Consider the following 15,418-nt stretch of genomic DNA (forward strand, 5'->3'; position numbering starts at 1 on the left):
CGGAATAACAAATAAATCTTCTCCATTTGATCTTAAGGACTAGAAGCATAATTTTCAAACCATCACAACTACTTCTATTGTAATTGCAAAGTAAATGTTTCATAAGTTCATAAGTTATTGGAGCAGAATTGGCTCCAAGTTGTTTAGTTCCTGCCATACCATTAGTTCCTGCAACTCATCCCTGCACATCTCATTTATACTACACACCAATTTCCTGCCCCACCTTTAGTTCCTGCATCCTTAATTCCCACCATATTCCTAGTTCTTCCAACAGTAATTCCAGCCACGGCCCTGTGCTTACATTTAGTTTCTAAACCACATTTAGTTCTTGATCCCCAGTTTCCGCCCTCCTCAAGTTCCCCCTTCACCACTTGTTCCTGCACTTCTAATTCCCAGTCCCAGTTCTTGCACCCCAGCGTTCCTTGATCCCACCACACCCCTAGTTCCTTCAGCCAAGCTACTGCACCACTTCTGTGATGCTTCCAGACTTTGTACCAAGTATCCTCTGTTATCAGGAAAGGTGAACCAGATGACACTGGTTCAAGGCTTGGCTATGGCTTCCAGACAGTTGACTGACCTGCAAAAACTCAACATCACACTTGCAGAATAGGGTCAAGAGGCGCCGGGCATCTATTGTAACCAATGGGACTATGCTCTACGAGAAAGGATCACACTGGATATTAACCAATTAATAAAAAATGTTCCTGCAGAGGTGCTATTAATGACGCAATGATTCACATATCTACTGAACTGGCATTGAGCAGTTTCACATTGGCCACTTGTTTCAGATATATTGTAATATATCCTTATCTACCTACTCCTATATCCTTAAATAGGAATGTTTAAAGAAGACATGATTGCAAGCAGATTTGCCGACAAAAGTCCCATTGTGTGCCTCTTGGAGATTTATGACCATAACAACCACTAAAACACAATGTTGCCCGTTTAGCACCAACTCACCAAGCACAACAAATAATTTACATGGAAGATAGACACAAAATGTTGGAGTAACAGCAGGACATCTCTGGAGAGAAGGAATGGGTGACATTTCGGATCGAGACCCTTCTTCAGACCCCGAAACGTCACCCATTCCTTCTCTCCAGAGATGCTGCCTGTCCCTCTGAGTTACTCCAGCATTTTGTGTCTCCCTTTGATTTAAACCAGCATCTGCAGTTCCTTCCTACATAGAGATAAGCAAGTGTAAGGTGTGAGAACGAGACATCAAAGGGGGTGGAGATCATTGTTAGCTAGGAGAAGGCAACAACAAAGCAAACAGATAAATGTAATCAGGGACAGTCTGTTTGGAGAACTGGGGTGGGGCAGGGCTGGAGAGAGAGAGAGAAAGCGAGGGTTACGAAGTTAGAGGTCAATATTCATACCGCTGGGGTGTAAGCTGCCCAAGCAAAATATGAGGTGCTGTTTCTCCAATTTGCACTGGGCCTCACTCTGACAGTGGAGGAGGCCCAGGACAAAAAGGTCACATTGGGAATGGGAGAGGCAGTTAAAGTGTTTAGCAACCGGGAGATCAAGTAGGTTCGGACGGACTGAGCGGAGGTGTTCAGCGAAATGATCGCCGAGCCTGCGCTTGGTCTCGCCGATATACAGGTGTCCACACTTGGAACAGCGGATACAGTAGATGAGGTTGGAGGAGGTGCAAGTGAACCTCTGCCTTACCTGAAAAGACTGTTGGGGTCCTTGGATGGAATCGAGGGGGGAGGTAAAGGGACAGGTTTATCATCTCCTTCTTTTGGAGGGGAAAATACCTGGGGAGGGGGTGGTTTGAGTGGGAAGGGACGAGTTAACCAGGAAGTTGAGGAGGAAACGTCTCTGCGTAAGGGGTGGAGATGGGAAGATGTGGCCAATCCTGATGGAGGTGGCAAATATGTCAGAGGATTATGTGCTGTATGCGACGGCTGATGGGGTTAAATGTGTGGATGAGGGGGACTCTGTTCCTGTTGCGAGTGGGGGGGGGAGGTGGAGCAAGAGCGGTATTGCAGGATATTGAGGAGATCCTGGTGAGGGCCTCATCTATGATGGAAGAGGGGATCCTCCGTTCCCTAAAGAATGATGACATCTCTGATATCCTGGTGTGGAACACCTCGTCTTGTGTGCAGATGCAGCGCAGACGTAAGAATTGGGAGTAGAGGATGGAATCTTTGCAGGAGGCAGTGGGAGGAAGTGTAGTCCAGATAGCTGTGGGAGTCAGTAAGTTTATAATAGATGTCCTCATCAGTCTGAAGAAAGGTCTCGACCTGAAACATCACCTATTCCTTTTCTCCAGAGATGCAGTCTGTCCCGCTGAATGACTCCATCTTATTGTGTTTATCTTTGGTTTAAACCAGAATCTGCAGTTCCTTCCTACACAATGTGATATGACATTGATTTTAAATGGATGTGTCTGTCTGTATAAAATGGGCTCTGCTTTACTGTTCTTCATAACACATGAAAAATCTTACATTTTCTTACATTTCGGCCAGGTTTCATCCAATCACTTAATCATTCTTTACTCCTTAGCAGGCATGTACATTCTCCTCACATTGACTTTCACACTCTATCAATTAAAATCAACACAAAGTCTCTTCCAAGTTTTCCACATTTTCACAGAAACACGCAATATTTCTTCAAAAACCAGCCACTGCAGATAAACTCCACCAGCTGCCACACTCCCACATGGTTCCCCAGAAATTCTGAGGAATTGTACCAGGATGATGCGGTCATTAGAAATAAAACCTCTAAAGGGAATCTTGGACCGACGCAAACCATCCGTGTACCTCCTCAGCTTGAAGGAAAATTACTACACAATGCAGACTTTGAACCGACAAATAGATGTTTAGAATACCATATTACATATATACACAGTATGCAAAAATAAAATGGAAAAGGCAGATAGGATTGGAACAGCCAACAACACAAGGAGAAAATATTTTCATCATCATATCCAACAATAATAAAAACCTGAAGGCATGAAACTGCACAGTTAGACACACAAATATTCAGTGATAGTGTGCTTTTCGGCATCAACTAAAATCAGTTAAAAAATCTAAATATTACTAACACATAATTGAATTGATTGAAAGTGACAGCATTGTAGCAGTTCCATTGGCCCACCAAGTCCACACCAACCAATGAGTACACGTTCACACTGGTATATTATTCCACTTTCCCAACTACACACTGAGGGCGATTTACAGAGGTCAATTAACCTACAAACCGGGACGAGGGAGGAAACCCAAGCGCCTTGAGGAGGCCAAAGGGAGAACGTGCAAACTCCACACAAACAGCACCCAGGTCAAAATCAAACCTTGGCCTCTGAAGCTTTAAGGCAGCGACACCGTTGTGCCGCTAACTTTTTACCAGCATTTTTTTTATCATGTATCGAACACGTAAATACCTACCTTCATGTTTAAAGTGTTGAGTTTCTTGGCTATATCAATGTGAAACTTTGTGGGGCAGAGAGTCAACTAGGACTGTGAAAACTCAATTTCCAATTATAACTGTGCCTGCATAGTTGTTATGAGTTCCTGTCCAATTTTCTCTTTCACAACTGACTGCTGCTTGCCTCACCATTACTGTTACTGGAAAATAATACTTCAAAGGCACTTGAAGAAGGTTTGCCATGAAATGCTGGAAAACTATCCCATTGGTAGTGGACTGACTAACACATAGAAACGTAGAAACATAGAAAATAGGTGCAGGAGTAGGCCATTCGGCCCTTCGAGCCTGCAACGCCATTCAATATGATCATGGCTGATCATCCAACTCGGTACCCTGTACCTGCCTTCTCTCCATACCCCCTGATCGTTTTAGCCACAAGGGCCACATTTAACTCCCTCTTAAATATAGCCAATGAACTGGCTAAACATCATGAAGAATGGCACACATGATGAATGATTAAAACCCAAAATCCAAATACACCACACACAAAGCTGTAGGTCCCAGAAAAAAACACCAACTCTGATCACACAGTGTTTATAAACTTTGAGGATTGAAATGAGGTTTAATGAAGCCATTGTAACACAAATGGCATACATTTTAAAAAGTTCCAAAAAATGTCATGTTTTACTCAGATTAAATTTTAACGTGATTTTTTAGGTGAGAATAATACCCTGATAGATTTAATGGAAACTGGTAGCTTGATTTAAAACTACTGTTACTGTGCAAGATTTATAATTGACAGCGACACACCCAGGTTTAACACATGCTGGACGGTCCATGAAGGGTTTTTAACAAAATGTGCTTTCTGCATATCAACTCAAAAGAATATTAGATTTAATTAGAGTTAATGTTTGAAATTCACAAACATTAAAGGTTGTTGAAATAAAATTCAATGACAATAGACAATAGGTGCAGGAGTAAGTCATTCGGCCCTTCGAGCCAGCTCCGCCATTCACTGTGATCATGGCTGATCATCCACAATCAGTACTCCGTTCCTGCCTTCTCCCCATATCCCTTGACTCCGCTATCTTTAAGAGGTCTATCTAACTCTCTCTTGAAAGCATCCAGTGAATTTTCCTCCACTGCCCTCTGAGGTAGAGAATTCCACAGATTCATAACGCTCTGTGTGAAAAGGTGTTTCCTCATCTCTGTTCTAAATGGCCTACCCCTTATTCTTAAACTGTGGCCCTGGTTCTGGACTCCCCCAACATTGGGAACATGTTTCCCAATGCCTTCAAACCAAAACATTACAAAACTGTTGGGCTGGTAGATTTGCTGCCTTACAGCACCATAGACCTGGGTTCGATCATGACTACGTGTGCTGTCGGTACAGAGTTTGTACGCTCTCCCTATGACTGTGTGGGATTTCCCCGGGTGCTCCTGTTTCCGCCCACACTACAAAGATGTACAGATTTGTAGGTTTATTGGCTTAGGTAAAATGATCCCAAGTGTGTAGGATAGTCCTATTGTATGGGTGATCGCTGGTCAACATGGACTTGGTGGGCTGAAGAACCAGTATCGCTAAAGTCTAAAATGATTACCTCCAGGGCTATGAGAAAAAGCACAGGAATGGAACCAACAAGATTATTCAGAAACTGGTATGGACTACAGTGCGCAACAATTTTATGATTCTGCGAGTAAATAATGGTATTCATAGATGTTTTTTTATAAAGTATTACCTTTAATGGAAGGAGACTTATTATTAAACACCAAATGTTTTAACATTTTAGCACAGCATTTGCTCTTATGCCAGTTAACTTTGCTAATAAAATAACGATAAATGTAATCCATTTTGGAGACTACTGCACTTTTGAGAAATGCTCATACGACAAATTGCGAGTGTGGTTCTTTGTTGTAATTGATCCTTCATTCCAGAGCAGTCTGTTTGCCATTTCAAACATGGTCCTGACAAAACACAGACTTGGAGTTCAAATTGGTCCAGTGAAGTGGGATTTTGTTGTTGACAACAAGCAGTCAGTACACATATAGAAGCCGAGAGTCAGTCACACAGTCACACAGCGTGGAAACATGCCCTTTGGCCCAACCTGCCCACACCGACCAACATGCCCCATCAACACTAGTCTCACCTGCCTATGTTTGACCTATGTCCATCTAAATTTACCCTATCCATGTACCGGTCCAAATTTATTTAACCAACGTGATTGTACTTGCCTCAACTGCCTCCTCTAGTAGCTTGTTCCATATACTTACCACTCTTTGTGTAGTTGCCCATCGGGTTCCTATTAAATATTTCCCCCGTCACCTTAAACCTATGTCCTCTGGTCATCCTATAAGCTACTATTTAGCTGTTAATTATATTGATAAATTTTATATTTTAAACTTTAGCAATGTTTTTGTAACATTAAAAACTCCATAAATGTGAAAATCTTATTAAAAAAAAAACTGAATAGAGGTGTCAGTAGGCCGCAATGGTGTACAATGTCACAAAAAAAAAGCAACAATCCATTATAACATGGCAGAATAAGACTCATTAAACCTCTCTGCACTCCAGGACAAAGTTGATGTCCACCTTCCTTCTGGCCTTCAACCAATTCTTCCTCCTAGCGTCACACTTCTTGTCTTCTTACGTCAATGAATGTCGAGTGATTTCCTTAAGTTTCAAAATTGTTCGGGCTGAGCTCCAAAGTTTCCACCTACATGAGGGCTGATATTTTATACAACCACAGCAGACTGAAAGGAAGACCAGGATTTCCCCCTGAGCTACCCTATTTATGTGTAAGTCGGGTTTCCGTCACATTAAATTACAGCTGGAAATTCCTGACTCGAAACTCATCTTGCAGTCTGACAGCCTGAACTCACTTCTTTCTTGAACTAATTGACCCCTTAAGTCTTTTAATCTTTCCTTCCTCCTATATGATCCTCAGGATTTTTAAATCCATTTTAGCATCACACAATCACCATCGCCCGACTTATCTTGTTACTAACTCTTTATGCCTCAGTGTCCCTGCTTACTTAGCTGAGATTCTTTCTCGTTTGAGTGATACAGTGTGGAAACAGGTCCTTCGGCCCAACTTGTCCACACCGGCCAACATGTCTCAGTTACACCAGTCCCACCTGCCTGCGTTTGGTCAATATCCCTCCAAACATGTCCTATCCATGTACCTGTCTAACTGCTTCTTAAATGTTGGGATAGTCCCTGCCTCAACTACCTCCTCTGGTAGCTTGTTCGATGCACCCACCACCCTTTGTGTGAAAATGTTACCCCTCAGATTCCTATTCACCTTAAACATATATCCTCTGGTCCTTGATTCCCCTACTCTGGGCAAGTGCCTCTGTGCATCTACCCGATTTATTCCTCTCATGATTTTGTAAACCTCTATAAGATCACCCCTCATCCTCCTGCGCTCCAAGGAATAGAGACCCAGCCAACTCAACCTCTGCCTGTAGCTCAGACCCTCTAGTCCTGGCAACATCCTCGTAAATCTTCTCTGTAACCTTTCCAGCTTGACAACATCTTTTCTATAACATGGTGCCCAGAACTGAACACAATACTCTAAATGCAGTCTCACCAACATCTTATACAACTGCAACATGACCTCACAACTTCTATACTCAATACTGACTGATGAAGGCCAATGTGCCAAATATTATGAAAAAGGTGTTCCCTCACTATGGAAGAGCACTTTATAAAAATATTCTAAATCAGAAATTGCTCCATCGCCCTGATATTGACCACCACATTTTCACTCACAAAACTTATCAGGTGAATGGTGCGGTTGTGGGGTGATAAGGAGGCCAAAGGCTCAGAAACTCTTCCTTGCAGATATGTCCTTCAAAACGTTTCACCTGCTGGTCAATATTGACCCACAGTGTCGTCAAGGAGAGTAGGGCCACTGGCCCACAGTGGGGAGATGGGGACACAGCTCCAGTGTCCCACAGTTAGGACAAGGAGAGCAGGACCACTGACCCATAGTAGGGAGATGGGGACACAGCTCCAGTGTCCCACGGTGAGGACAAGGAGAGCAGGACCACTGACCCACAGTAGGAAGAAGGGGACACAGCTCCAGTGTCCCACGGTGAGGACAAGGGGAGCAGGACCACTGACCCATAGTGGGAGAGAAGGGGAGCAGACTCCCGTGGCTGGAATTTGGGCTTGATCTTCATTCTGATGCCATTCCACCCAAGCGGTAAAAAGTTACCTTTTATCTAGTCACTACCTTCTCCCCTCCTCCCCATCTACGTGGAAGCAAAATATGCCCCATTCAATCTTTATAACGTTTTAAGATAACTCTCGTCAGTCGGGAATCGATTTAAGCTTTGCTGAGATGCTTGGAAAGATCGCAGACCTTCAGTAGGCCGACGAGTTGGGGTGAGGGGGCGTTTAATTGCCTTCCGTCGTGGATACATGGAGAGCTGAAAAAAACCATTATTTTATCTTCAGCGCAGTTCTTCCTAAGGTTGGCCTTGATTTGAAGGATGCTGTTATCACCCAGCAGAGGCACACCAAGGCTGCAGAGTGGACAATCTCCAAATTGCTTTGTAGAAACTTGTCTTGGCTTTTCCCACAGAACCTCCTAGAGCTGCAATCTCTCGACCTGGAAGCACAAGGGCTGCAGGTCTACGGCTAAGCTCCACCCAAGGTTCCAGACCAGGACACACACGATCCTGGCCTGGAAGTACATCGGCATTCCCTCATTATCACAGTCCCAGACCCTCAGCCCAACTCATTCTTGACTTGACCAAGATACCCCATCTAAGCTGGTTCAATTTGCCCGCCTGTGGCCCTCTAAAGCTTTCCTGTCCATGTACTTGTCCAACAGTGTCTTTTAAAGGTTGTTATTTACCAACCTAAAGCTTCATCAGGCAGCTTGCTCCATACACACACCATCCTTAGAACATAGAAACATAGAAAATAGGTGCAGAAGGAGGCCATTCGGCCCTTCGATCCAGCACCGCCATTCATTGTGATCATGGCTGATCGTCCTCTATCAATAACCTGTGCCTGCCTTCTCCCCGTATCCCTTGACTCCACTAGCCCCTAGAGCTCTATCTAACTCTCTCTTAAATCCTTCACGTGACAAAGTTGTCCCTCAGGTTCCCCTCTCACCTTAAACCTATGCCCTCTGGTTCTTGATTCCTCTAGCCAAGGAAAAAGACTGTGCATTCATCCTATCTGTTCAGTTCATTTTTTAAATATACCTCTATAAAGATCACCCCTATCCCCCTGTGGTCCAAGGAATAAAGTCCAACCTATGTCCATAGCTCAGGCCCTAAATCCTGGTAATATCCTCGCAAATCTTATCTGCACTCTTTCCAAGTTAATGCCGTCTTTCCCTTGGCAGGGTGATCAAAACTACACACAATACTTCATTGTGCGGCCTCACCAACGACTTATATAACTGTAACACAATGTCCCAATTTCTCTAAGTAGACACAAAAAGCTGGAGTAACTCAGCAGGCCAGGCAGCATCTCTGGAGAGAAGGAATGGGTGACGTTTCGGGTCGAGACCCTTCTTCAGTCTGTAGGGAGTCCCGCTGAGTTACTCCAGCATTTTGTTTCTACCTTCAATTTAAACCAGCATCTGCAGTTCTTTCCTACACATTCCATTCAAATTTATATATTCAGTTCCCCAACTGCTGAAGTCCAGCATACCAAAAGTCTTCTTCATCACCGTATTTACCTAATTTACTACTTCCTGGGAACTATGCATTTGTATTCATAGATCCTCGACAGGGCCCTACTATTCACTTTGACCTCCCAAAGTGAAACACCTCATATTTATCTGAATTAAACTCCATTTGCCATTCCTTGGCCCATTTGCCAACTGATCAAGATCCTGCTGTCATTTTTGATAACCTGTCTATGATAATAATAATAATAATAATAATATCAGCTCCAACCGATGAAAAAGAAAAGTAAAATAAATAAATAAGCTGTGTGACGTGACCATCCGAGGGACAGTCCAGAGGGGGTGGGGGGCATTCAGCAGGGCCGGTTCAGAGCCGCTATAGCTCTTGGAATAAAGCTGTTTCTGAGTCTGGAGGTTCGGGCGTAGAAGGCCTTGTAACGTCTGCCAGAGGGAAGTAGTTCAAACAGTCCGTTACAGGGGTGTGATGAGTCTTTATGGATGCTGACGGCCTTCCTGAGGCACCGTGTGTGGTAGATGCCCTCCAAGGCTGGTAGCTGTGTCCCAATGATCCTCTGCGCTCTGTGGACGACGCGCTGAAGAGCTCTCCTCTCCGCCTCCGTGCAGCTGAGATACCACACAGAGATGCCAGTTAATATGCTCTCTGTGGTGCAGCGGTAGAACGTTGTCAGCAGCTGTTGGGGCAGACCAGTCTTTTTTAATGTTCTCAGGAAGAACAGTCGTTGCTGTGCCTTCTTGACCAGCACAGCGGTGTTGGTGGACCATGTGAGGTCCTCTGAAATGTGAGTGCCCAGAAACTTAAAGCTCGACACTCTCTCCACACTTTCCCTGTAAATGGAGATTGGGGCGTATTCTCCATTATGGGACCTCCTGAAGTCAATAATCAGCTCCTTGGTCTTGGAGGTGTTTAGTGACAAGTTGTTACATAGAAACATAGACATAGAAACATAGAAAATAGGCACAGGAGTAGGCCATTCGGCCCTTCGAGCCTGCACCGCCATTCAATATGATCATGGCTGATCATCCAACTCAGTATCCTGTACCTGCCTTCTCTCCATCCTCTCCACAAGGGCCACATCTAACTCCCTCTTAAATATAGCCAATGAACTGGCCTCAACTACCTTAATTACCTCAATTACGTGTGCACCAGTCCGCCAGGTTCTGCACCTCCGTCCTGTATTTTGTTTCATCACCGTTGGTGATCAGCCCAATCACTGTTGTGTCGTCTGCAAACTTCACGATGGTGTTGGTGTCGAATGCAGGAACACAGTCGTGAGTGAAGAGGGAGTAGAGCATGGGGCTTAGTACACAGCCCTGTGGTGCGCCGGTGCTCAGGGTGATAGTGGAGGACAGGTGCGGGCCCAGTCTCACTGCCTGCGGTCGCTCCGTCAGAAAGCTCAGGATCCAATCGCATATCGGCGAGCTGAGGCCTAGCTGGTGGAGTTTGGTGGTGAGCTTGGTGGGGATGACCGTATTGAATGCAGAGCTATAGTCAACGAAGAGCATCCTCACGTACGTGCCCTGTCTGTCCAGGTGAGTCAGGACAGTGTGATATCACCTACTTTAGTGCCATCCGCAAATTTACAAATCATGCCTTTCCCATTCTCACCTAATTGTTGATAGAAAACTACACACAGCAATGGGCTCAGCACCAATCGCTAAGGCACACCATTTGTCACAGGCCTCCAGTCTGAAAACAACTTTCCACCACCACTTTATGCTTCCTACCATAAAGCCAACTCTGGGTTGAAAAAGTTGTCCCTCCGGTACCCCTGGCATGAATCCAGCTAATTGGTTCTTCTTAGATCCTGTTCAATATAATCTTCCAGAGCAGCCTTTCACGCAGAATCTTTTTAAACACTTCATCTTTGCTGAAGTCCATGTAGACAATGTCTATGGCTGTGTCCTCATCAACCTACTTGGTTACGTCATCAATAAATGTAATTACATTTATGAGACATCATCTCCATGCACAAAACCATGTTGACCATCCCTAATCAATCCCTATTTTTCCAAATGCATGTATATCTTCACCCTGTGAATCCTCTCCAGTAGCTTCCCTACCACAGATGTTGGGCTCACTGGTCTACAGTTCCCAAGTTTTTCTTTGCAGCCCTTCGTAAACAGGCACAACATTAGCCACCCTCCGGTCTTCCGGAACCTCACCCGTGTCTAATGACAATTCATATACTTCAGCCCGACTCCTGCAATTTCTTCTGAAAATTCTTTGTCGCTGGGTCAAAGCCCTGCAATTCCCAGTCCATCAAATGACTACAATTCAGAAAAAAATAGGAGGCTGATGACTGCCGTCTCAAGGACAATTAGGGACAGAACCTGGGTACTTGACCCGAGCCTGATGGGATCACCGTTATGTGTTAGGTTCAGGGTCAGGTTGGGCCATCACCAAAAAAAAGTCCACGAGTTCAGGTCTGGTTCAGAATGTCTGTATTAGTTTTATTTCTGAACTAGTATCTGACTACTCAGTTCTGGCATGTAATCCCATAATGAAAAAATTACCTGCTCCATGAAAATATGTCTATCCTTCACTTTTTAATTCAGATCCATTTTGTTAACACTTACCCTGTTGCACTACCAACCACAATTTGTAATAAATGATTTTGTTTAAAAGATATTGCATAAAAGATATTGATTGACCAGAATTGATCACTCTAAAGAGCACTGCGAAATTTTATTCTTTGGTAATCAGCCTTCGTGGAACTCAGGTTCAGCTGGTAATCCTGCTGTTTTAACACGGGTATTAGATTTCACCGTTCACAGGCAAACATCCAGCAGAGAAAAAACATCCAGCAGAAAAGAAATGCACAGCTCCAGTGGAACCTACGGTAATCAAATGAGTTTGCAAGTACAAGCAAGCATTAAATAAGAGTCTGTTTTGCTTTGATTTCCAACCATAAAATCTAAACCGAAAGGTGTGAAATATACAGAGGTCTGACTTGGACAGTGCGACTAAGCAGTCAGCATGACAAAGCACACTTACTGATTGAATATTTCAATACTCCAAACCAGGCAGTCTTTGTTCAATGTCAGTAGACATTGTGCGCTGTTGCCAGGTGAGGCAGTCTGAACAACCGATTCCCTGACAACAGCGCAAAATTAATTTAAAATAATTTTCTAAAAAAAAAGCATTGGTACGTTTTTGGGGAGAAGGGTGGAAGTAAGGTTTCAAAACCTTCAAAAGTATAAGAGACGTTATGAAATGTATAGCCTCCTTTGCCTCCATACCTGCATTCAGATGCAATAGTTTATCTCTTCGACATCTGAAACTTCTGCAACATATGGTTATTTTCTAAGCAGGTAGATAACTCACACTGGCCAGACTTACATAAACTGTGCTCAGAGAAATGACACCAGACACCAGGTCCGAAACCTGCCTTTTGTTCACGTTTGCAGCTCGGAAACCACTTAATCTTGTCCACGGAATGTCAATGAAAACTGTCAATACTTGTTTTCTAAAGGTTAAACTTAAGTTTTAATATAAACAAGAATATCTTCAGCTTACCCACGAATGAAGCCTTTTTGCCGTTGAACACTGTTCAATCCTTTGTTAATCCACTTGTTACTTTACAATTTGAGCAGAGGCGACCTAGTGTTCAACATGGCTCTCACTCCCTCTCAGTCAAACAGCCACTCCAGTAACTAATCACCATAAGTCCATCCTTCCCCAGTGAGGAATGTGCCACATTGCCAAGGGGGTGGGAAATCAGAACATAAAGTCTGCCAAGTGCTATTAAAAAAAACCTCACAAAGATGTCCACTGATTTTAATCCTGCGGGAGACTAGAGTCTCAACAGCTATTAAACAGGAGATTGTCTGCAGACAAGTAGCAATTAAATAGTTTGCACACCCCTCCTCTTCCAACTCCCACTTTGTTTTTTAATCATTATCTTGGTAACTGGTCGGGCTTTCTGCAAGCAAACTGATATAAAGAGCATTATTTTCAACTCTTGTGGAAAAGTGCGGGATCTGAGATAAAGTGGGTCCTTAGTTGGGAGTGAAGGTTCAGAAGAGATCTGGCATATTGGGATATCACACCATTTCAAAGTCACCGTCTGCAGACCAGATTATTTAACTAATTTGATTCTGTTGTGGAAGCATAACCAGAAAGAGCCACGTTTATGTTACACCTCTCAAAACTATCTCACTGCGTCATGTACAATGAATTACTGCAAAGTCCTGATCTTTGTTACTCAGTAGCCACAGCAAAACAGCAATTATTAACCCATTTTTGATTCTACGAGCATTCATAGTACAAAGCAGCTGCAAAATGTGTAATGAACAATGAGAAAATGGTGATTAAAGAATAAGCCTTAAATCTATTTCCTTGTTGTCCATTGAGTTTCACAGGTCAAAGTCTATGTTGTCTTGTCAAAGCCAAACCCATCACAAAGAAAATATCCCACTCCCCTCATTGTACAAATTATTTTCCTCATTGGCTCTGCTGATAAAGGAGCCCTGTATTGTGGTAATGGCATGAGAGAAAGTGGCGGCCCTGGGCTGAGTCTGCTGATTAGTGCAGTGGAGTTCCACAGCCATCTTGTTACTGGTCGTGGGGAAAGGGCCATTTAGGACTGAGATGGGCAAAAACCTTTTCACCCAGAGAGTTGTGAATCTGTGGAATTCTCTGCCACAGAGGGCAGTGGAGGCCAATTCACTGTATGTTTTCAAGGGAGAGTTTGATTTAGCTCTTAGAGCTAATATGGGGAAAAAGCAGGAATGGGGTACTGATTTTGGATGTCAGCCAAGATCTTATTGAATGGCGGTGCTGGCTTGAAGGACTAAATGGCTACTCCAGCACCTATTTTCCTATGGTTCAATGTTTCAATGTTTAAAAAAACAATCAAGGTTCACATTGCTCAGCACAGTGAAAGTGCATGTGTTAAAATTTTTGGAGAAAAGGCAATCTTTCCTGTTCCCCCTCAATCTCGACTCAATACAAAAAGTTACACAATTTGACTTTACAGATGCTGCTGCACCTACTGCGTTCTTCCAGCATTCTGTATTTTGTTCTGGATTCCAGCACCTGAGATTTATTTTGTTTTCAATTTGTTCTTCACCGCCAAATTATAGTTTGAGAATATTTTGCAAAGCATAAAATGCTGATCATAAAAATATGCTAACATCCAAGTGTGTAATTTCATATGGTTGTTGAGACACAGTGCACACTGTGCAAAAAGTACATCTATAACAACTGAACGCAGCAGTACTAATATTGCACAATTACTTGATTCCTTTAGCAGCAACAAGCTGAAATCTGGGGGATGAATTTGCAGTTCTTGTTTCCCAAGTATCATAACTGGTCGAGGTTCCTCAGGAAAAAAATGCAAATGTTACCTACAGCCTTTCTATGGAACATCTTCTACTGAACACGCAATGAATGATCAGGAAAAGATCGGAAGAAATACACAAAATGCTGGGAAGGGCAGCATCTCTGGAAAGAAGGACTAGGTTGCATTTTGAGTCCAGACCCTTAACAGACCCGAAACATCACCCATTCCTTCTCTCCAGAGATGCTGCCTGTGCCGCGCTGAGTTACTCCAGCATTTGTGTCTATCTTCCATTTAAACCAGCATCTACTGTTCCTTGCGACACATAAGAAGAAATACAATCTCTTAAAAATGTAGGTGCGCTCTTTAATAAGCAGTACGGACCGGCACGTTCAAAGATGTTTGTCTAGTCTGGCGGAACCTGGGTTGGTACACACGCACTAGGCAATGTGAGAACGGGGCCAATAAATAACAGTGAATGTGTTATAGAAGTGTAACATAGCTGAGAAATGTTAGTGATCTGATTAACCACAAGAATAGGTAAAGTGCCGAGCCCCTCCACTGCCTCAGAACTATGTATTACCTATTCAAGGAGCAATCTTTCATGACCTCGGAGTGGGAGAGAGACAAAGCCAGATTTTGTTTACAGGTGAAGCAAGGCAGGTAAGCTGCCACGAATAACTGAACAAAGGTTCACCGATTAACTCAACACACATTTTAAAGGCACAGATTCTCGACTTGTTACATTCACTTTGATATTTAGGCTTTGGCATTATCAGGAGGCTAGCACTATATGCTGTTCCTATTGAAACTCCGTATGTGAAAAAATAAAAATGCAATGAATTGCATCTTCCTATCAGTATTGGCAGGGCAGCCGATCGACTGAGAGTGTAGTCCAGCACTGCCAGTGGGGCACCGAGCCAGGGTGTGCCAGATGGGAACACAGGAGACAAAGGAATTGCATTTGCTCGAATCCTGTGCAGAACCCAGTGCTGGAGGAACTCAGTGGGTGTACGACAGCATCTGTGGAGGGAATGGACAGCTGACATTTCGGGTTGGCACCCTTCTTTAGACTCTGGTGATGTTCCA

General features: G+C 43.6%; 1 protein-coding gene across 6 annotated transcripts in view; it reads right to left on the bottom strand.

The window, feature by feature from the left end:
• Positions 1 to 15,418, bottom strand: part of shroom3 (shroom family member 3) — a 426,943-nt gene that overhangs the window by 119,570 nt on the left and 291,955 nt on the right. Inside the window, exon 1 of one of the 6 annotated variants that reach the window (XM_055639585.1) lies at positions 12,565 to 13,381. The exons of the other annotated variants lie outside the window; for them this stretch is intronic. The gene's annotated coding sequence lies outside the window, so the exon portion shown is untranslated. Of the gene's footprint in view, positions 1 to 12,564; positions 13,382 to 15,418 lie in introns of those variants that run through there. 6 annotated transcript variants of the gene reach the window in all.

The sequence above is a fragment of the Leucoraja erinacea genome, chromosome 1 (genome assembly GCF_028641065.1).
Source record: "Leucoraja erinacea ecotype New England chromosome 1, Leri_hhj_1, whole genome shotgun sequence".
NCBI lineage: Eukaryota > Metazoa > Chordata > Chondrichthyes > Rajiformes > Rajidae > Leucoraja > Leucoraja erinaceus.